The following is a 23,269-nucleotide window of genomic DNA, read 5'->3' as shown; positions in this document are numbered from 1 at the left end:
AGGGGGAGGGATATGGGAGGCTGTGGCAGGGAGGAGACACAAATCTTAATAAATAAATAAATAAATAAATAAATAAATAAATAAATAAATAAATAAAAGAATTGTCAGAAATGATTCTGGTTGAAAGCATTAACACTCTTCTGTTCAGAAAATGATGACAGATGTTCTTAGCACAGTGAAAAGTCTATAGTTAGACAAAGGGAACTCCAAATCCCGAGCTTGTGGCTATGATGACATAGTGATATAGTACAGTGGGTAGGGCTCTGTCAACTCGCATCTACACACCTTGATAACTCGCATCTACACACCTTGATAACTCGCACTTGCACACCTTGATAACTCGCATCTACACACCTTGATAACTCGCATTTGCACGCCTTGATAACTCGCACTTGCACACCTTGATAACTCGCATTTGCACACCCCGATAACTTGCATTTGCACACCCCGATAACTTGCATTTGCACACCTTAGGCCATTTTCTTAGACCCTAAAACATTCTTAGATCCTCACATGTCACACAAACATCACACCTTAAAACACCCTTTTTCTATCTAATTCCCTGGGAGATACCGGTGGCCGACCACTGAGAGCAGTCACTGCAAAGTAAGTTCTTTTAAACAAAGGAAGGTAAGAAGTTGCACTGAAACCTCTTTTGTGAGATTATCTCTTTTCTGAGTCTGATAGCTAGGTAAGCTGTGTCTAGTTAGTATTAGCTCTAGGAGAGTGAGGCCTGGAACCTGGATTTTACAGAGAACTGAGAAGGCCGCTGAATCCTTGGTTGCTGCTGTGAAACTGAGAAAGCTACCTCTAGTCTAGCCGTCACACAGCGTCGGAGTTCTAAAGACTAAATTTACTTGAGTTAGTGATTAAAATGACAGAGATTTACTTGCTGACTACCTAGGCAACCACTCCAGGGTCCTTCATAGTTGTTGAGGGCAGAGATCTCAGGGCAACATCAGTCTTCGGCTGCTAGGACTAGCCTGCCAGATCCCAGAAAGTCCAACAGACTTTCTGTAGACTAGGAACTTGCGGGAGGATGAGCCTACCCTTTCTAGGCAACTCGAAGTATTCAATTCCCCAGTGTTCTATTTTGCCCATGGTCTGAAGAGAGTCTCGACAGCAGCTGAGGTGAAAGATGTTTTTGAGCAGTGGCTGGTGTTGCCATATTTGAAGTTCCAGGTAGAAGTTCTTCTGTGCCAGTTTATCTTCTTTGGAGGAGATAGGGGTGCTGCCAGGAGTTGGAATGTCTATTATAAAAAGATTTTAATTAAACATTTTAAATGTCATATTCTGTAGATATCTGAGCTTTTGAGGACTCTCTGTCTACTAGATATATCTGGGTAGACAAACTTTATTTTTAGTTACTTGCTTTAAGCTTAACTCTGAAAATATATGTAGGGGACTAGGTAAAGCTTATCCCTGTAATTAATTATATCAGTACTTTGCATGAATATAATTAAAGAACTTGATCATGTATAAGATGACTATTAGTTTGTATTTATCCAAGTTATGTACATATGTACACAGAGCTAAATCATCTAAGTCACATATATATATACACATACACACACACATATATATATATATCTTATACAGGAGTTGAATAAATTAAAAGAAAGGGAAAACCAGTTGGTGCTGAGCAAGATGAAGCTGGCTTCTCCATCTATGATTCCCATATTGAAGCTGACCTAGACAGGATGTTTAGAGAGGAGAGCAGACAGACACAAGCAGATTTTGGAGCATCCTGCCGGGTCCCCAAGGGCAGGCTAGTGCAGGTGCCTGAATTTTAACATGAAGTGCATTAATCTTTGTGTCATATGAAGACCAAGTATGATGTCTTTATATACCATATTGTCTTAGTCAGTGTTCTCAAGAGTCACAGAACTTATGGAATGAATATCTATCTATCTACAGACCTATCTGTCTGTCTGAAATGATTTATAGGCTTCCGTCCAACTAACCCAGCCATGGCTAGCTGTGAATGGGATGTCCAATAATCTAGTAGTTTTTCAGTCCCATGAGCCGGTGTCTCAGCTGGTCTTCTGTATATTCTGGAGTATATAGGCTCCAATGCCAGTGCAGGAATGGATGTGCTGGCAAGGTTAGGGCAAGCAGATGAAGAAGAAACCTTCCTTTTCCCATCGTTCTTACATAGGATTCCAGCAGAAGGTGTAACCCAGATTAAAGGTGTGCCTTCCCGCCTCAAGATCTGGATTAAGGACGTGTGTCATCCTGCCTCAAGATCTGGAGAATCAAAGACTTATGTTGTATTCTGGCCTCAAGATCTGGATCATAGGTGTGCCCTCCATTTCTGGATTATAGTTCATTCAAGATATAGTCAAGGTGACAACCAAGATGAGCCATTACACATATCAGCACTTACTAAATTAATGATAAATAGACAGTAAGCTTCTTGGCCATTTCAAGGGAGCTGTCGCAGTAACCCAAACATCTGCTGTGCCCTTGTGCTGTGGCTTTCTGGAAATGTCCTTGCAAAGCCCGCGGGGGGATTCTGCAGCCATAGTGATACACCTGCTTTGCTTTTCCACATTTAATTAAGAAGACATTTTAGCTTCTTATTTTGGTCGGGCATCAGCTTTGATGAGCCCTTTTCTTTGACTTATCCCAGGGAGAAAAATTTATAATGGCATCAAAATAAATCAGCCAGCATTCCTGTGGCCAGCTGGACAGAGATGCCTCATTTTGTGTTTGTGTTTCCGGCCCACTCCACAGAGCAAAGCGTCTGCTAATTCTCACACTGATAGATGGAACTTTAACAAATTCTACAAGTAAAAGTAACAGGGATTCCACAACTGTGTTTTCAGTAAATTGAATGACATGCTGTCATCCCCAGCACACAGCAAGTTGCCAGTCAGAGACACTATCGTGACCGCATGCTGTCACCAGCGACTGTTGCTGAGAAAACCAAACAGTGGTAGGGAGTATTCAAAAGTTAGGAGGGAGTAAGGTCATGCGAATAATTGCTTTCCATTAGGAAGAAGGAAAATAGTGCTGAGAAAGGAGCCCACCTAAGAAGATTAGCACAGAGGGGATGGGAACCTGAGAACACTAACCAAGCAATGCGCATTTCATACCATGTGATGAAAACCATGAATTACATGCCTGTGAATCCACCCTGGTAATTTTCATGCCTTTAATCAGATCACATTGTTTCAAACCGCAGTTCCCCAAATTTTGGACTTTCAGCAAAGCAACATCTCCAACAATGCTGCAAGTGGAAAATTACGATTATGTCCTTCCATGATTATCCCAGGGGCGTTCGGGTACATGTGGAAACCTTCACTGAGCTTGAAGTCATGGGTGTGTGCTACACAGTTCTGAGATTCTACCTTTGGCTGTGAAGCACAGCCTGCGGTGTTTTGATTGATTAGCTCATGTGGGAGGGGACTGTCATTAGTTCTAAGATGGGGACCATCTCCTTGCTTCTTGACACCAGCACTTCATTTTCACCATTAGATATGAAAGCATTCACCTTGGCCAGCCTTAGGCTAAGTTAGCAGGTTTGGTTTCAGAAGTGTTCTCTCAAATTGCTGCCTTGTAAATGTTAGTTTTGGGGTGCTTGTCTTCCAGAACTAGAATTTACAATCCCGAAAATAGAATTTTAAGGCATGAAGCCTCTTGGTGATTGTGGCTTATTCCTGGGTGACTAGGTTGCTACTTTTCACACAGCTGATGAGCAGGCTTGTCTTGGGGGAGGCACAACACAGCCTGTCCTTACCAGTCAGCTATGCTAACTAACTTTTAAGCACACAAGATTGAAGGGTGTTCCAAGTAAAAGAGGAGGTTGTTATAGTGCTGATTTCTGACCCAGCCTGCTTTAGGAGTGAAGGCCAAGAGAGAGGGGAGCGGCCTGTGGGTAGACAGGGATCCTATCAGGCCATAACAGCTCAGATGAAGGCAGCCTGGGGAAGATAATGAACCTGGAGCTGATTTTACCCTGGGTCAGGAATCACAGCAGGGCTAGACAGCGTTTCCTCACCTTCACCCAGGGAATGGGCAGTCAGATCTGTGCTGGGAGAGTCGGGGGAGAAAAGCTTGAAATAAGCAGTATTTTAAGAAAAAGACCACTGAGGGAAGAACAAGAAATTTTTCAATAAATAGATCCAGAGCAGAAATGATTGTAATAAAGCAAGATAATTAACAAATGTTCATAGGTGATGCATCCATAAGAAAAAGAAAATCCCATGTTTTTCCTACCCCAAAGTTTGTCAGCTGACCAACGCCAATATTTACATTTTAAACTTGCAGGAAAATGCCAATTATTATTTTTTAATTAGGGAAATTGATAAATAATGACAGTTTAAAAATCCAGGAATGCTTTTTAAAACAATAGCTTTAATAAAAAAAAGTGCTTTAAATAAAAATAGCGTATCTTTGCAGCTTATCACAGTGGGCTGAAACGAACTGGATTTTGCCTTTTAGACACTTACCCTATCACAGCCCCACACTCCTGACCACACATGGCTCGTTTCAGATTTAGAAGCAGTACTTAAAGGGAGCTGCTAATTGGCACTGTGAAAAACAATTTATGGTACATTTGATTTTTCATTACTATAAAAGTGGTTTAAAATAATGAGGCTCATGAAAAGATATGACCTCTGCCATAAACTGTGCTTATGATTAAGGTTGTTTGGTCATTCATGAAGGGGATTTCTCACCTCTCAATACGTGTGCGTGTTGAACGTGATGCCACAGAGTGACATCAACGGGATGCCTAGAATCCTTGTAGTCTCCTGCTCTTTGCCACCCAACCTGGTGTCCAGGCAGAAGGAAGTGGTGTGTCAGAGTCGGAACAACGTCTTGTCCAAGGACCCCATCTGGGCTCTGACTGAGCCTAAAGGTTGGCACCTCTCTGGAAGAGGCAGCTATCAGACTCCAGGTTGGAAATGCACGTTTTAGGGTCCCACTGACACAGGACTCTTGGTGATGCATGAATTCCTTCACTTGTTCCTTAGTCTGGCCAGTACTCAAACGTGTGAACCTCTTATCAGTGGTGAACAGGGAAGACATTGTTTCCAGCCTCTTGGAGCTTGTGGGTAAGGCCAAGAAAATAGTGTTTCATTGAGAAGGAATAGGGAGTTCACTGGGAATGTGGCAGTGAGGAAGACTCCAAAGATGGGGCATTCTGGAGTCCACACTGGATGAGACTGTAGAGAGAGGGCGAAATGCCTGAACTCTTAAGGGACTAATTTTTGGATCCCTAGAACTCATGCAAAAGCCAGGCAAGCATGGTCGCCTCCGGTAATCCATCACCAGCACAGGAAGCCTAGGCAGAGATTCTCAGAGCAAGCTGGCTTGTCAGACATCCTGGGAACAGTGATCTCTGTGTTCACTGAGAGACTCTGTCTCAAGAAACAACATGGATGGTTAAGGAAGGTGTTTTATCTCTTGCTCTGGCCTCTGCATATGTGTGCATTGGTGCTGGGGCACCTACACTCTCATCTGCATGTGACACACAGACACACACACACAGACACACACACACACAGACACACACACAGACAGACACAGACACACACACAGAGACACACACACACAGACACACACAGACACACACACAGACACACACACACACAGACAGACACACACACACAGACAGACAGACACACACACACGCACACACACACACAGACACACACACACAGACACACACGCACACACACACACACAGACAGACAGATACGCACACACGCACACACACACACAGACAGACACACACACACACACACACACACACACACACACCCGACATCAACTCTGGGCCTCTACATTGTACACTGCATGATGTGTACAGATGTGCACATTACACAGGCATTTTGGGTGTGTGCATTGGAGCATACAAAGAATTTTACAAAGGAGTAAAACTTTAGTATGTGGTGATAGAAGATTTTCTTTTTGCATTTTCTTTATGTCTTTGTGGGTGGATATTTCTAGCACGAAAGTGTTTTATTTATGTATGCATTTTATTGTTTAACTTGTTTTTACTTTGTATCTTTGTGTGTGTGTGTGTTACATGTGTGCCATGTGTGTGCAGATGTTCTTAAAAGCCAGTCCGATCCTTAGAAGCTGGGATGATTGGGCCAATGTTGGTACTGGGAACTGAACCCAGAAGGACTTAAAGGTAGGAAGTGTTCTTAACTACTGAGCTGTCCCTTCAGCGCAGAACACTTCCTTTTAATACAAGCCATTTTAATTTTAAAACACAATTGAAACTTCTCAGCAACTTTGGGAAGTGGACCCATTACTAACTAAATTCTCTCTAGACTATTCTTTTACATGGAGAGGAAGCCAAAGTATCTTGGAGGGATGAATGGCCTCAGTAAGCAATATATTATCTCTAAGTAGCTATACTCTCTCATTGAAAGGTTACCTGATAACTCCCGACAACCAAGTGTACCTATGATTTCCCATATGCCTGGCTATCTTTCTTGGATGTTTTTCTGACATATTTTTCAGAGTCCTAAGACACTGACTCTTGCTGAATTGTAGTTACTGAATCACTTAGCAGGAGATTCAAATGGGAAAATAACTCACAAAAATTGAGATGGCCATTTTTATTTTTTAAAGTTTGGGATAAGAGCTAGGTCATGGAAGGAAGAGGTGGGAATTTGAAGAATGTGGGTGATCGGATTAAGAAAGGCCATGGGTTGGGTTTGCTATTCTTTTGAGCCAGTCATGTTTCTGACCAGGAATTGGGAGGTCCACACCAGCGTGTAACTTTACAGACAGTATTTAGTGCTGAGCTATCAGTAGCAGGTGCTTCTGAGAGCCTTCCATAAGGTGGTGATGCAGCCCGATGGCTTAATCAAAGACAGGCTGGAATTAAGTCTGTGGACACCGTGTCCTTCTTCTTCTTGGCTTGGGAAATAAAAAACAGATTTATCTGGTGACAAGGAAACATTATGACTGAATGTACATGTTGTCCAGTTTTCTATGGACATCCTGGTCTAACATTATAGGATATTAGAGGGGCAATGTTTTCTGATCTGAAATGTGTTCAGAGCTCCTGAACTTGGTTTCACATTCTGTGGCTGAATTTTCTGGAAGAACAAAGTTGATTCTGAGTCTGTACTCCATGTGGGACATACTGAATGATCTCTCGGGACAATGTTCTTCTGGGAGCTTAGACTAGTTCTCCCTCCCTCCAGCCCTTCCCCTTCTACTCTGGTCTTTGCTGGCTTGGCCCAGCTGTTCCAGACTGAAGCCACATCAGCCTCCTTAAAGCTCCTGACACATGTGCCCTGACTACAAAATATGCCGTCTGCTTTCATCCCTGAGATCTTCTCAGTCACCACACCGCCTTTCCTGAGAAAGACAGTGCCTCAGTTCAGCTATTTCTGTATCCCCTTTACCCTGCGTTAGGTTGTATGTGCCTACCCCTACGCGAGGATGTTTTTCTACCGCCACCAAACTTGCAGCTTTATGTAAACAGAAAGCTTCGTCTTTCTTTTGTGTGTTCACTGCAGCACCCGGAACTGAGCCTCAAAGAGTAAGCATTTAGTATCTATTCATTCACCTAATGAATGAATGAATGAATGAGTGAGTGAATAGTGGGAATCCGTTTACCTGGGGACACGATGCTGAGCCTTTATAAATATCAGTTATTGTGTGTGATTCTATTTTAAGTGCATTAGGGGAAATCTGCAATTAATAAATTCTACCTTTTATCCTTCCTGAAACAATCAACATTTTGTTTAGACTTAAGTTCTAAAATTTTCTTTTCTTTGCTAGCCACATTCCCCTGTATATGGTTCTGAGTGGTGAGGCAGATTGGAAGAGTTATCTAGATGCATTTGGACTTTCTGTACAGAAGGTATAATGAGCAGAATGGTCACTATTCCTGGGCTTTATTTACTGGCCTCTATAAAGACCACTAGAACCAAAGAAAATATTAGCTGAAAGCAGAAATGATATTAAGTATTAATCCATCTCTTGCTTTATCAGAGGTTAGCCCTTCAGTTGCTAGATTATGAGGAGGTCCTGGGGCTCCAATGTAGGTGAGAATGCAGGATGGCTCATACTAGTGTCTCTGAGCTGGAGGTCAATCCCCAGAGGAGGAGTTTGTAGATCCCTTAGGCCATGTAAGGTAGATTTCATTAGTTAAGTGCCAAAGGCATTTACTTACCCCAGTGTGGCTGTAAGGTTCTCTGACATGGCCTGGAAATACCTGGTGCACTGCCTGTTCTTGCTGGGAGCTCACTATTTGATCAGTGCCATCATTGCCCAGAGCATGTGGTGAGGAAGCCTCATTTGAAAGTGTTTCCCCTCTGTGGGTACTGGTGTGCCTATACTCTCATCTGCATGCAGCACACAGAGATACACACACATGCATGCATACACATAAACATGCAGACACACACATCCCCAATATCAACTTTGAGCCTCCACATTGCACACCGCACATCACATAGGCATTGCCAGTGATGCATGGTTGTTGGTTCTCACAGTAAGAGCTGGAGAGGCCCAGTTGCTTCCTAGAGTCACCAGGGGAGACAGAAGTCTGAATAGGCAGAATTTGGATGTAGATGGAAGTTTCTGTCCCACCTCTCCCCAGCCCCACAGCCAATCAGTCCCAAAGAAACACACAGAGGCTTATATTAATTATAAACTGTTTTGCCTCTTAGCTCAGGTTTATTATAAACTAGCTCTTACAACTTAAATTAAACCATCACTCTTATTTATGTTTAGCTTTTGTCCAATGTCGCACCAACGTAGGCCAACTGCATCCACATAAAACCTGAGAGAGCTTGAAAAGAAATTCTAGACAGAAAAGAACAAGGTTTAGTGCAACTTCTTGGTAGGTAATCACATATATTTTTTCAGATGAGCTTTGTTTGCTGGCAGTGAGCAGGAGCCCTATGGCTCCTTTAAGAATCTTCCCGATTCACCATTGGCAGCCACAAAAAGGTTTTTTTTTTATTATTCTTTTTAAAGAAAAGGCAGCTTCCTGGCTTATGCAGCTACAGCTCTGGCTCTTTCAGGAGGTCGAGCACTTAAATGGGGTCTGTGAGTAGCATGTTACAAATTGCTTAATGGTGACACAGACCCGCTGTAACCCTGGAGCTGGGGCAATGTGCATGACTCTCAGAGGCGGTGAACATGCCTCTACCATGTTGGACTGGATGGAGTCAAAAGGCAAAGCAGCCTCAGTCCTAGCCATTCCGCTTAGCATTTTAAGAAGAAGTCCTGGTCAGAAAAGGATTACAGATACACAATAGGACAGATTCAGACATAAAAGACCTCTAAACAAGACACATTAATGTGCATAGGCTTGGAAGAGAGAAGAAAAAGAGTATAGAGAGTTATAAAAAGTGGTAAGGTCTTTAAAGAGACAGTAAAAGTAATATAAAAGAGTGCAGACATAAAGTAAAGGAGTAAAGAAAAATAAGCCATGTAAAGATGGAAAATATACAAATATACTGAGAGTCTGGATTATGTATATTATTGTGTTTTCTTTGAATTTTTTGACTATGAATGAGCTAAGTACAGAGAGATACTTCATTGTACAGGCTACTAAGCTAAACCAATATATATACTTTAAAGATATCTTGACTTCAAAATTTGGGTCTAAGGATATGTTGCTTTGGAAAAAGAGGTTCTGCTTTTGTTTCCACAGAGGATGTGAACCTATGGATTCCTTCCAGACTAATGTGGTTCAATGGAACAAGACCCCCGAAAGGTCTTCATAAACCCCTAAAATTACTTTGCCCAACAAAAAGCAGGAAGCAGTTTGGAGAGAACTATGCCCATATTCCCAAATATTGTTTATTAATGTTTGTTTTCCTTTAAAGGGGGATATGATATAGAGATGGATATTTTGTATTTATATAGATCTTGGTCTATCAATACAAATTTAAGGCAAAATTTATAATATGTATTTCTGCTCTTGTTTAAGGTATTGTTTTGTGCAGCTCATTTTAAAATGCACGTATAATTAAGAAATACAGATTAATAGATAATCATCTATAATAATCAAGCTTGTAGTCATGTTAGTTAAATTTTCTAGACATATAGAGATATATTTCAGTTAGATAGGCATTCTTCAAACCTTTTGAAGACTAACAGAATATGGCATTTAAAAGCTGGGCGATGGTGGCGCACACCTTTAATCCTAGCACTTGGGAGGCAGAGGCAGGCGGATCTCTGTGAGTTCGAGACCAGCCTGGTCTACAGAGCTAGTTCCAGGACAGGCTCCAAAGCCACAGAGAAACCCTGTCTCGAAAAACAAAAACAAAAAAAATAAATATAAAAATAAATAAATAAATAAAATGTTTTAAAAACTTAGGACTTTTCATGACAATGAGACGCATCTGCTCCTGGCAGCACCAATTACCTCAAGAGGAAGATGTGCATTGAAGAGGCTCCTTATGGAGTTTGTTAGCCCTTTGGGTAAGAAACCGCTCTTGTCTGGACTGCTTGATGTTATGTTATATGAAGTGGACATACAGGGTCCACAGAAAAATGACTGCTGAACTTGCCTAAAGGTGAGACCATTCTTTGGGGTTCCTGGTTCATGAAAGAGTCTGTCAGACATTCTGCAGGACACAGAAGAAAGTGACTGACAAACTGCCAGTATAGGTGGAAATGTCTTTGAGATTTCCTGCTTCATGGAAAAGTCTGCCAGATACTATGGCCTGTAGTTTGAAGATGGATGCCCCAATGTTACAAAAGAATTTTGGGTGACAGTCCAGGCAGTGAGATGCTTCTGTCAATTCTAGAGTTTTGGAAGTTGCTTACAATGCACTTCCTGTTTACTTAGGTAATATTATATCCTTCTGGAGTCTTTGATGGAGTTGAAGAAAGATAGTTATAATTATAAATGATAGATTAGATATAAAACTTTAGACTCACAAAAATAGGATAAATGATAGAGTTTAATTTGCCAAATGTAAATCGATTAAATATTGTAACTATAATTCTTTCTTGATAACTGTTTTGTTATATGCAATTTTACTATGTTAAAGTTAAAATCTTCATTTTTATTTAGACAGAAAAGGGAAGTGATATGGAATGTTTTTTTGTATATGTATTGCTTTTATTGGTTAATGAATAAAGCTGTTTTCACCAGTGACTTAGCAGAATAGAGCAAAGTGGGAATTCCAAGCAGATGGAGGAGGAAAGAAGGTGGAGTCAGAGGGATGCCATGTAGCCACTGAAGGAGAAAGACACCCATGGGAGCTTACTGGAAGCTTGCCGGTAGCCACAGCCTCATGGTGATGCACAGATGAACAGAGATGGGTTAATTTAAGATGTAAGAGCTAGCTAGCAATACACCTAAGTGATTGGCCTAGCAATGTTTTAATTAGTACAGTTTTTGTGTGATTATTTCAAGTCTGGGTGGTCAGGAATGGATGAGCAGTCTCCACCTACATTTAGTCATGTGACTTGGTACCTTTTCCCAGTAAGGCATTCTCATCTTGCTTCCTCTGTCTTTGGCTAACAACTGCATCTCTGCCATTCCTCTTCCCAGAATTCTCCTAGACTGGTTGCCCTGCCTATGCTTCTGCCTGTCTACTGGCCAATCAGTGTTTTATTAAATCAATATGAGTGACAAATCTTCACAGTGTGCAAGAGCATTATCCCACAACACCTGGGTTTGTGGAGCCTGCACTGTTTATAACTTGGGTGGTCTTTCTTGAGAAAAAGCACATAAAGTAAGGTTTGAGGTATGCACAGAGGCCTGAGAAAAGCCTAGAAGCCTTGATTGATCTCAGGGGCTGACAGTGATGCTGACTCCAGGTTTGTTGGACAACACACTTTCTTGGATTTGAGAATATTACAATTTCCTAGAGGGGTTGGTAGTATGGAGAATACAGTCTCTAGGAGCCTTCCTCCTCTGAAGAGGTGTTGGGTCTACAAGAAATGATGTTCCAGTTATCAGAGGAATGTCTCTGTGGATCAAGGGCAAACATTTCTCAGAGCAGTTTGCTGTCAATCTCTATATGATAAGCAGCGACTTTGGGTACCAGAGAGTCTTCCTGACTCTCCACAGAGAGTGGAGAACCACACAGAGTTGTCAGCTATTCCTGTAGTCTTCCCTGTGACTCTTGAAGGCAGCAGTGGTGATTGCCAAGCCACGGGAGCAGAAGCATTTTGATCTTTGAGGGGCACATTCATGGTGGTACTTTACACACACCCTGCTTTGCTTTTACAGGAACCCCACGAGGTAAATATCACTAACCCCGGTCTCCAGGTATAATAAATGGCAGATTTACCTAGGTGCAAAATGACAATGTAGCCTCTTCCTTTCTCTAGCTAACTTCAATCTGCTGACTTCTCACCCTGCTGGGTGGCACACAACTTGCCAATTAATGGCTTAATCTCTTCTGGTTTGTGGATTTGTTCCTATTTAAATAATCAAAGTTTTCTAATACCAGCCTCCTATTGGGGCTGTTATATTCTTTAAACATTTTAAAGTAAATTTGTTTTGTAATTGCAGCACAAGAGCATAAAAGCTCTCTATATTAAGAAGGTAGTATGTACTGTTTGTTCAATACATGTATTGATTGGATAATATTTATATCGGGTTGAACATGCATCATTTTATGAAATAGTTACCATTTCTTCATGGCAGGAACTTTCTAGGTAGTGTCTTCCAGTGTTACAAAATTCATTGTACAGAACTGTGTTGTACAGACCAGCTGCTGGGTGATAGCACCCGGCCACTCTTGCTCCTCAGATGTAACTCTGGGGTCATTTGCCAAGTATCCTTCCCTGACTGTGACTGAATTACCTACGAGAAGCAATTGAAGGGTGGAAGGGCTTAATTCAGCCCATCATGCAGAAAATGAAGCATGATCCTAATTAGTCTTAATCAATAAAAATCAGGAGCCAGATATTGGGGTGGAGACCTGGAAGATCAGAGACCGGGGAGCAGCCATCAGTTGCTTCCTACCTGTCTGTATCCTCGGTCCAAGGGTTGAGATCCTGTCTCCACCTCCTGAGCGCATCCTCCAGCTTCTATGGCTAACTAGTGGCTGACCAGCTCTGCCTTCTGACCTCCATGTCAGCTTTATTTGTCAGAACACAAATAAAATATCACACAACGAAGGAAGGCATGGTGGAGTTAGTTATCTTGGAAAACAAGGGTTGGGGTGACTGCATCCTTCAAAGCTCCAGTCAGTGACATACTGCTTCCAGCTGGACTCCACCTCATAAAGGGTCCATGGTCTTCAAAATAGCTTCCCCCACTGAGGTCTGAGCCTGCATTCAAACGCAGTGCAGTGTGGGACACTGCAGATTAAAATAGCGTTGACAATTTCTGCAGGGCTTCTTGCTTCTTCCTTCTCCTAAAAGCTAGTTCTCTGCAGGAGTTGTTAGGTTCCATGCAGGGGATGGAGTTTGAGGGCACTGGCTGCACTCTGCCAATGGCTGTTCTGGTCTACGTCTATGAATTGGAGTTCCAGTAATAAGATTAAGTCACATGGTCTCTTGGGATGGCACATACCTCCTGGTGCTGTTTGAGTCTTGTTACCTGCCCTTATGGGATAGTCAACACCTGTATGTCCTGAGCAGGGGTGCATGGAAACTTCTAGAGCCCCACATGCCAATCACAGGTCATGAGGAACCCAGGGAGCATCTTTCTTCTGTCCCTGTCACCTTGTAGTCTTCTCCCATTTGTCTGCAGCTCTGAGATAAAGCCCTCCCAAGAGCACCTAAGCTTCTGGAAGCTTGAATCCCTTCTTAGGTTGACAGTAGATACTTCTAATCTAAATGAAATAGTTTACAAGTATTTGATTTCCGGGATCTCACAAACATTGACATTTTGGATAAAATGGTTACATCACTCTTTTAAATCTAACCAGTGTTGTCTGAATACCACATTGATTTAGCGCCCAGGGTTCAGGACACACAAGGACAAGCTCTTTTGTGTCACGGTTAGAAGCTACACCATGCTTGTTCCCCTCGTTGAGAGCAGAACTTTACCCAACGTGATGCATGCTTCTGCCTGAACATGTTTTTTGACTCACCCCATCATTCTTCTCTTCAACAACATGTGCGGGAATCAAAGACCTCCAGTTCTTTCTGCCGCCACAGCACTATGTTAGAAAATTTATGATGGGTTAAGTTTTCATTTCAATTATTGTTAGTGTATGACTGGTCTGAGTTTTATGTATATGCACACGTTATGTGTTTTGATGGTTAATTATTAGTATGACTGGTCTGAGTTTTATGTATATGCACACATTATGTGTTTAATGGTTAATTATTAAACAAGCTCATTTGTCCTCAGAATGCTGTCTGTTACTGAAATGAACAGGAGGTTTATTGTGGGCCTTGGGGACATCAGAATTTGGAGGTGTCCTTTTGTCTATTGCTTGGAGGTGTGCTTGGAGGAAATGTAATTCAGTGAGATCTTCTTTTCTGAGTTGGGGAAGGGGAGGTGTGAGAGGTGGAAGAGGTAGGAGAGGTAGAAATTCATCGTGAGTAGAACAGGATGCTGACTCGCTTGCAACTCAGCCCCACAGGCACCTTGGAAACTAGGGAGGCTTGGGAAGTCTGATGACCACTGTCCTTTGCCCCAGCTCACCATGTAGCCTCCCCAGGAAATCTCAGGTGAATGCTCTGCTTTAGAAGACAGCAAGAAAATGCAAATAAAAACACTGCTTCTCCACTGCTGTGGGTGAAAGGGGAGATTAAGGCAGGAGATGCTGCACCAGCAGCTCTAAGATGAACCCGGCAGTTGTAGAGCAGGAGTCTGGATTCAGGCCTGGGTTCCCTGTCTTTCCAGGGCCATGAATGCTGTATCAGAATCAACTGTCTCTACTTATGATCTGGGAGGTTGCCTGCATGCAGATCTTTGCACCGTGTGAGCACCTGGTACCCTTCGTGGTCAGAAGAGGGTGTCAGATCCCCTGGAACTGGACTTGCAGATGGTTGTGAACCGCCATGTGTGTGCTGGGTCTTCTGAAAGAGCAACCAGTGCTCCTAACCTCTGAGCCATCTCTCCAATAACAGAACTCTCATTTTACAAACTGACTTTGATTACGCCTCAAGGTGGTTCTTAATCCTCTTCTCTTTCTTTCTCTCACCCTCCATCCATTCCTTTCTTTTTTTTTTTTTTTGAGAAACAAAGTCTCCCTGGTTGTCCTGAAATTAACTATGTGGACCAAGCTAGTCAGAGAGGTAGCTTCTTGGCTTGTTCATTGCTGTGTTGCCAGCATTCAGGTGGCCTCTCTGAATGTCAGCGTGCAAAGGCAACCTGGGATTCCTGTGGTGTGAGGCACATCAGGAAGCAGCTAGAAGAGTTGCTTCTTCCTTCTTCAGCTCCCTGGTGAGGATGTGCGTGGTCCTTGGAAGTCATCCTGGACCTAATGTATGGTCTTGCGGTACACCAGTTACTCTGGTGCTGCTGTGGCCAAAATACCCAATAGAAACAACCTGGGGGGGTGGATTTAATTTGACTCTTGATTTCAGAGGGTTTTGTCCATTGGTGTGGCTGGGGGAAGTCAGAACACAGCATCTCAGTTCATAGTGACAGGAACATCGGTGGATGAAGCTGGTCACTTCTCTCTGGACTAGGAAGCAGAGAATGAGACAACAACAAGGACTCCGTGCCTTCAAAGGGCCTCCGCTGGTGACCTCATCCTGCCAGCAAGCCTCATCTCCTAAAAAGTTCCTTAGCCTCTGAAAATGGCACTGGCAGCTGGGGAGCAAGTATTTAAAACATGAGCCTGCAGGGACCTGTGGAGAATGGTAGCCATGTTCCTGCAGTGTGAAGACAACCTGTGCTTATCTGATTGCTTGAATTCTCCTAAGGACCTCTTCAGCCATGCCTTGCTAGCCAGGGAGCCCTTCTAGTGCCCCTTGCTTACCCGCACAGCTGTGGATTTGAGAGTCCTCAGGGCTGACTTCCTGCAGGGAGGCTGGAAGCGAGGAAGGGTTGAGTAGCAGGACAGTCATCTTTGTGTTGTTTTGGGGAGACAGAAAGCTCTTGAAGAAAATCAGGTGCCATCAGGCCATCAGCTGCTGGTCCAACCCTGCCGGTTCTGTGCCAGGCCCCAGGATTGGGAGAACAGCTTTTAACGCCTGCCTTTTCCTAGCAAATTAACAAAATAGGAAAGTTCTCGGTGACAGTTGGTCTTGGGGAAGGTAATTGTTCAGCGTAGCTGTTCCCAGGTTGCCAGGAAACGCAACTCACAAGGTGCATGTCCGTGAGTAGAGCAAACACACGCCGTTTAAAGCCCTGGGAGCTCTAGCCTTTCTGCCTCTTTTCTTGGTGGGTTTCTTTCACTTCCAAAGACCTTCAAGTGTTGATGTTCTCAAGTCTCAAGTCATTCGTTCATCCTTGGCCTCTCTCTCTTCCCCCTGAGTCATTTCTTTCATATCAATGGCTTCAGTTTACAAACCCACAAACTCCTAAAGCCATACAGCCAGCCCAGGCCTGTCCAGTGAGCTGTGTCCATGTTACCACCAGACACTGGGCATTCTCACATTGATGTTCCCACGTGGTCCCTGTGCCTCAGTCTGATCCCTTCCAGTCTTTCTTCCATGTCACTTCCAGAGTGTCTACCCCTCCCTCTCAAAAGCTGTTGGCTGTGAATTCCATGCAGAATAAAGACCTTGCCTAGTATTTGAAACCTTCTGCAACCCAACTTCTTTCAACCCTTTTTATCCTTGGCCGATGTCACTCTTGTGCTTCACCTCACACTTGTCCCGTCACCAAGCCTGTGGCCCCTAGGTCGGAAGACCTTCTCCCTCCCCCTCACTCCTCCTCAAGTTCATCCAGAGCCTCCTTTCTCTTGGAACCTTCTCTGAATCCCCAAGTTGTTCTTCTCTCCCACCCAGGTCAGGTACATTGCGCCTGACACTATTAATCTGTCAGCCTCCTCTGGGTGACAAGCCCCTTGGGAACAGGGCCTCTGTTGTTTTCCTGTGTACTCAGCACTGGGTCTTCTATTAGCCACTCTTAAAATTAGCTGAACGAATGAAACTAGTTTTCCTCCCCCAGAAAGGTCTGTGGGAAAAAAATTCTATGAGCTATGAATTTATATCTTTGACTCTGACAAAGCATTTATTAACATCCCTCAAGCCAATTAAATGAAAACACAAAAAACCTTGACCGGCTCTTGAGTCTCAGCTGCAAAGGAAAAGGCTATGCAATTCTCTGGCTCTCATTAACCAGCGCCCCCTTCATCTAGAACAGCATCCTATTAGACAAATAATTTACATTTAAGAAGAGAGTGTAAACAGCATTCTGAGTCATGAATATTAAGTAGCATCTGCATGTCATTTAAATAAGGGAATTACTATCCTGGGAAAATTAGGAATAGAAAAAGCAACCCCAAAAGCAATAAAAGGAAAGAGTGGGGGAGCTCAGAGTTTGTTTTTCCTATCTGTCACCAGCAGATAGCGGATCCGTGGGAGACGTGGTGCTGACTGGTCCAGCGTACATTCCCAATGACAACAGTATGGCTTGGTCCACAGTATATAACAAAGCAAGCAGGGAAAGTGGATGGGGATGAGAGAGACAGAGGTGCAGTGGGGTGGGGGATGGGTGCTTTTCATAAAGACAGTGCAACCTGCTTTTATACAAGACATTCCCAGGATTTTCAATTGACGAGTGGGCCAGACATTGTACGGGCACTCAGTTCAGTAAGTACTCTGTCTGTCTTCTGTACCCACCTCCCTTCCACTGGTCCAGGGAGTCCAGAAACCACACGGCTCCCTTACTAGATCCAGCAGGAGCATCAGCAGGTGCTCTGAGTGGCGGTCTCAAAAGTTCAACATCCGTGAGCCCTGCAACTTCATTCCCCACTTTGGGCATCTAGAGCCATTCGGCAGCTCCTTATCTTCAAACAAGTTTGCATTTTCTCTTCTTGCCTAGAATCCTTCCAGTAGCTTTGACTTCTTGCTTGTGCTATGTCTCCTCTCTCTGCACCACACAGAAGAGTTGCTGTTTTCTGTTAGGCTGTGGCTGCTATCCACACTGACCACTGCACCCTAAGGCACAATATGTCCATGCTTGACTAAGGGTATGGGTAAGCTCCACTAGAAAGCATATAATACTTGAAAAAAAAATCGGGTGTGCCAAGTGTGATGTCCATTCAGTTGTAGCAAACGGGTTTAAACCGGGAAGCAATGGAGACGATGCAAGAGCAGAAGGTTTCCCAGCCAGGCCGTTCAACAGCCAGCTCTCTGCCTGTGGGGCAGGTATTGGTTCCTTTGCCTCTGATTCACCCTCCGAAAAATCAAACGGTTAGTTTGGATTAATTCTCAGTAAGAGTCTTGGCTATCAGTGTAATAATGTATGTGCTTGAGGAAAATCTTCTTTGGACAGTGGGGTGGGTGGGTGGTGGTGGTGGTGGTGGCAGTGGTTGTGGTGGTTGATGGTTGCTGTGGTATGGTGGTGGTCATGGCGGTGGCAGCTGTGGTGGTGGTGATGGTATTTCCCTATGTGATAGGTGAGCCAGGTGTGTCTTGAACCACTGTTTAATCTTAACCTGCCCTGCCCTTGGGTGCTTCACAGTTAATGAACCCCAAATACCACCCATTGCCAGAGTTTGTCTTCATTGTATGGATGGGAACCATTTCAAAAGTTGAAGGTTTCAAGTCATTACCACAACGGTGACCTCTTTTGGTCTTCATAATTTACTCACACATGCAATAAAGCAAGTTCATGGAAGGTATGAATGATGAACCCAAGAACCCTGAAACAACCAGGGCGATCATGCCAGGAACTGCAGCACGGCTGAATACAAACACCACCTCCAGGCATTGCGAACTTTCCTTCTCCTGCTAACCCTGATCTGTTGTATTATCTGTGATTTAGGTCTTTTAATGTGCCCCCACTCACTGTATGTATTTCGTGAATATTAATGCATTTATGCATCTTGAAATTGCCTAATTAATCCCTTGCCTTCCCAAAGAGTTATGTAAGTTGGTGGATTTTTATAATAAATATGAAGAGAACACAACAGAGGAACATAAAATACTAACTTAATTTACCATGCCCAGAGCAAAGAAGTTTAGGTCATGATTTCCTCCCCCAAATTAACTAATATTTCTTATTGCTTTTCCTAATTAAAACTTATCCCTTTCCTACATCCTAAGGGTGCCATTTTTATTCCTGAAACTATTTAGAAGAGACTATGTATTAAGCTACCATGTTGGCTATTTCAGGGGAATACTAAATAATAAGCATGCTCCCCACCTCCAGGGGCTTTTAAACCTAGAACACAGTCTCTCCACTTCAGCATTTTTGACGTTTTTAACAACTGTGCTGTAGATGTGGTCCTATGAATTCATGCATGGTATTGAACAATACTCCTGACTTCTGTCCACAGCATGCCGATAACACCCCCTCTCAGCTGAGATCATTGAAAATGACTCCAGGCATTGCCACATACCTCTGGGGATGGCGGGACATGAGATGGTCACAGCTATCAGGGTTGAGAACTGTTGTGTGGTAGAAGTTACAGTGCTGAATGAATACATAGCCCAGGCAATGACCATACCATTAAGCCAAGCCGTAGAGAAGTATGGCGCACACCTCACAGGGATTCAAAGAAGAGCAGGAGTGGGGAGCAGTGAGAAGAACCCTTGGAGGAGGCAGCATGGGTAGAAGAGCTGAGAGGCTTCTGAAGGGCAGAGAAGGATAAGCTGAGAGAGTATTAGCTCGCCTAGATGGTGGGGCTGACAGAGGGCTGTTCTGAAAGTAGGGGAGGAGGGACCCAGATCCAGAGCACAGAGGGGGTTAGGATGCCAGACTGGAGTTTAAGCAACCTCATAAACTAGGGAAATCGCAGCAGTTAGTGAGCTGGGACGGGGCTTCTGTCCCGCCAGCAAGAATGTAAACCCCAGTGGTAAACAGGGTGGATAGAGGACAGAGATGGAGAACCCAGTTAGCTTATTTTTCTAGCGGTTGAAAAGAAAGCATAAAGTAGGCAAATAATAGGCACAGGATTCCAAGGGACGTGGAGTCCAATAGGGCGGGGCTTAGAGCGCCATGCTGCACACTGGCTTTTAGCTCCTTTGTGGGATGTTTGTGTCCCTTGTTAACTCTCCTTCCTCCCCTTTGCCCACTCTTTTCCCTGTCAATCACCTGCACCCTCCTTTTCTCTCTCAGTTTCAGAGCATGCTGGTTCCATAGACACCGTCTTTTCAATACGATCTGCCTTACGGAGTCTTTCTGGGACACTCTTTCTACCTTCATCTACCTGACAAGTCCCTCCCCTCCTCCTATTCCCCTCCAATTCCCTCCTCCTATTCCCTTCCTCCAACCCAACCTCTCTATCCACTCCTCAAAAAGGGTAAAGCCTGCCATGGGGATTCTACAAAGTCTGGCATATCAAGTTGAGGTAGGATCAAGCCCCACTCCTTGTGGCCCAGCTGAGCAAGGTATCCCTCCATTGGGAATGAACTCCAAAAAGCCAGATCATGTGCTAGGTATAAATTCTGGTCCCATTCCCGTGGTTCCAGAGACTGCCTAAGCCACACAATTGTCACCCACATCTATAGGGCCTAATTTGGTCCTATGCAGGTTCACCAGCTCTCAGTCCCGAGTCAGTGAGCTCCCACTAGCGCTGGTCAGCTATCTCTGTGGGTTTCCCCACCAGAATCTTGACCCCTTGCTTATATAGTCCCTCCTCCCTCTCTTCAACTGGACGCTGGGAGCTCAACCCAGTGCTTAGCTGTGGATCTCTGCATCTGCTTCCATCAGTTACTGGGTGATCTATGATGACAATTAGGTTAGTCACCAATCAGATTGCAGGAGAAGGCCAATTCGGGCAACATCTCCGTTATTACTTAGAGTCTTAGCTGGGGTCCTCCTTGTGGATCCCTAAGAATTTTCCTAGCACCAGGTTTCTCCCTAACCCCATAATGGCTCACTCTGTCAAGGTATCTCTTTCCCTGCTCTCTCTCTGTGCTGTGGGACAATGGTCTTTTACCCTGTCACTCGTATTGTTTTAATAAAACACCGATTGGCCAGTAGCCAAGCAGGAAGTAGAGGTGGGGTGATGAGAACAGGAGAATTCTGGGAAGAGAAAAGAGTCAGTTTGCAGTCATCACCCAGATGCAGAGGACACAAGATGAGAATGCCTCACTGACACAGACAAGAATTATGAGTTAATGTAAGATGTAAGAATTAGTTAATAAGAAATCCTGAGCTACTAGGCCAACCAGTTTATAATTAATGTAGACCTCTCTGTGTTTCTTTGGGGCTGAACAGCTGTGGGACTGGGCAGGACAAAAACCATGCAGGTCTTTTAAGAGGTCCCACCACAAAAAACTTAAATGGTGTTTATGAATATCCAACAGCATCCTTCTTGGTGGTGGCAGGATCCTTGAAACTCCACAGAGTTGTGGCAATAAACACCATTCCCTCCAGTACCTCTGCCATGAAGCTAGTCTCTCTTGAGAGATACCATGGATCTCCTGCCTGAGATGGACACTGGTTAGAATCTTGCTGGGAAGCCACAGTCACATGGTGATACATAGATTAATAGAAATGGGTTAAATTAAGATGTAAGAGTTAGCCAATAAGAAGTTAGAGCTAATAACAAAGTGGTATTTTGATGAATACAGTTTCTGTGTGATTATTTTGGGTGTAAGCTAGCTGGGTGGCTGGGACAAACAAAGGGACCACTCTCCTTGTAACAAAGAAATGAGGTGGGTACAGCCATCAAAGTCACAGCTTTAACACTAGACATATTGCTTAGCGAATTAAAGACTCATGTTGTCAGAAAAAGATAGATATACAGTAAAGATAGATTTAGATGAAAAAACCTCTAAATGGTTTACAATGTGTTTAAAAATATATGTAGGCTTTGGAGAGAAAAGAAAAATGATAAAGTCCTTAAAATAAAAAAGAAAGAGAATAATTGAGTTTGGTGGCACATACCTTTAATTCCAACACTTGGGAGGCAGAGGTAGGTGGATCTCTGTGAATTCAAAGACAACCTAGTCTACAGAGTGAGTGCCAGGACAACCAAAGATACATAGAGAAACCTAGTCTCAAAAACCAAAAATTAAAAATAAAAATAATATAAATAGAGTTTAAAATAAAGTCACATAAAGATAGAAAATACACAGAGTCTGGATACTGTATGTTATTGTGTTGTGTTTGAATGGTTTGATGGCTGGGGAAGGAACAACAGCCGCTAAAAGACATTTGATTACAAATGCTGCTGGATTAATTCAATATATATTTTTAAAATGCTTTGACTTCAAAATTTAAGTTAAAAGATAGGTTACTTTGGAGAAGAGGTTTTGTTTTTCTTTCTACAGGAAATCACATTTGATCAAGGAAGACCCCCTGAGAAATCTCTGATAGGAGCAGATAGCACAGATGTCTGAGTTCTACATCCAGAACAGATTCAAGACTGCTGCCTGAGATGATCAAGCCTTACAGAATACTCCATTCAGGACTTTATCATAATTCTAAATTTTCTTTAGGCCCCCATAAGATTATTAGCACCCCAATCAGCAGGAGGTAGCCTGGAAAACTATGCCCACATTCCCAAAAAATGTATTATGGATATTTATCTTGTTTAGAGTATTGGTTATAAGACGTTATTGATAATGGTCTGAAAAAGCAAACTAAACAAAGGAGATTAGATTCAGAGTTCTTGTTTTGAAAAAAAGTGGGAGGGAGAACTGAGAGACAATGGTCTTTTACCCTGTCACTTATATTGAATTGTTTTAATAAAACACTGATTGGCCAGTAGCCAGGCAGGAAGTATAGGTGGGGCAAACAGGTAGGAAGTAGAGGCAAGGTGATGAGAACAGGAGAATTCTGGGAAGAAGAAAGAGTCAGTCTGCAGTCGTTAACCAAATGCAGAGGAAGCCAGACACGAGGGAGCAAGATGAGAATGCCTCACTAATAAGAGGTACCAAGCCATGGCTAACATAGACAAGAGTAAGATGTAAGAATTAGTTAATAAGAAGTCTCAGCTAATAGGCCAACCAGTTTATGATTAATGTAGACCTCTGTGTGTTTCTTTGGGACTGAACAGCTGTGGGACCAGGCAGGACAGAAACCTCTGTTAACATCTCTGTCCCTTCTCCATTTCAACCAAACCATTCCCCCATGTTCTCCTCCACCCCTCCCACCTGTGCTCCCAATTTACTCAGGAGATCTTATCTATTTTCCCTTCCTGGAAGCATTCACGCATGTCTCTCTTAGGGTCCTTCTTGTTACCTACCTACTCAGGGGTTGTGAATTGTAGCCTGGTTATCTTTTTCTTTATGTCTAATATTCACTTATGAGTGAGTACATAGTTTTATTTCATTTGTATTTTAA

This window comes from Microtus pennsylvanicus, chromosome 15 (assembly GCF_037038515.1).
Source record: "Microtus pennsylvanicus isolate mMicPen1 chromosome 15, mMicPen1.hap1, whole genome shotgun sequence".
NCBI lineage: Eukaryota > Metazoa > Chordata > Mammalia > Rodentia > Cricetidae > Microtus > Microtus pennsylvanicus.
The sequence above is the reverse complement of the archived record's forward strand: the minus strand, read 5'-3'. Positions refer to the sequence as shown.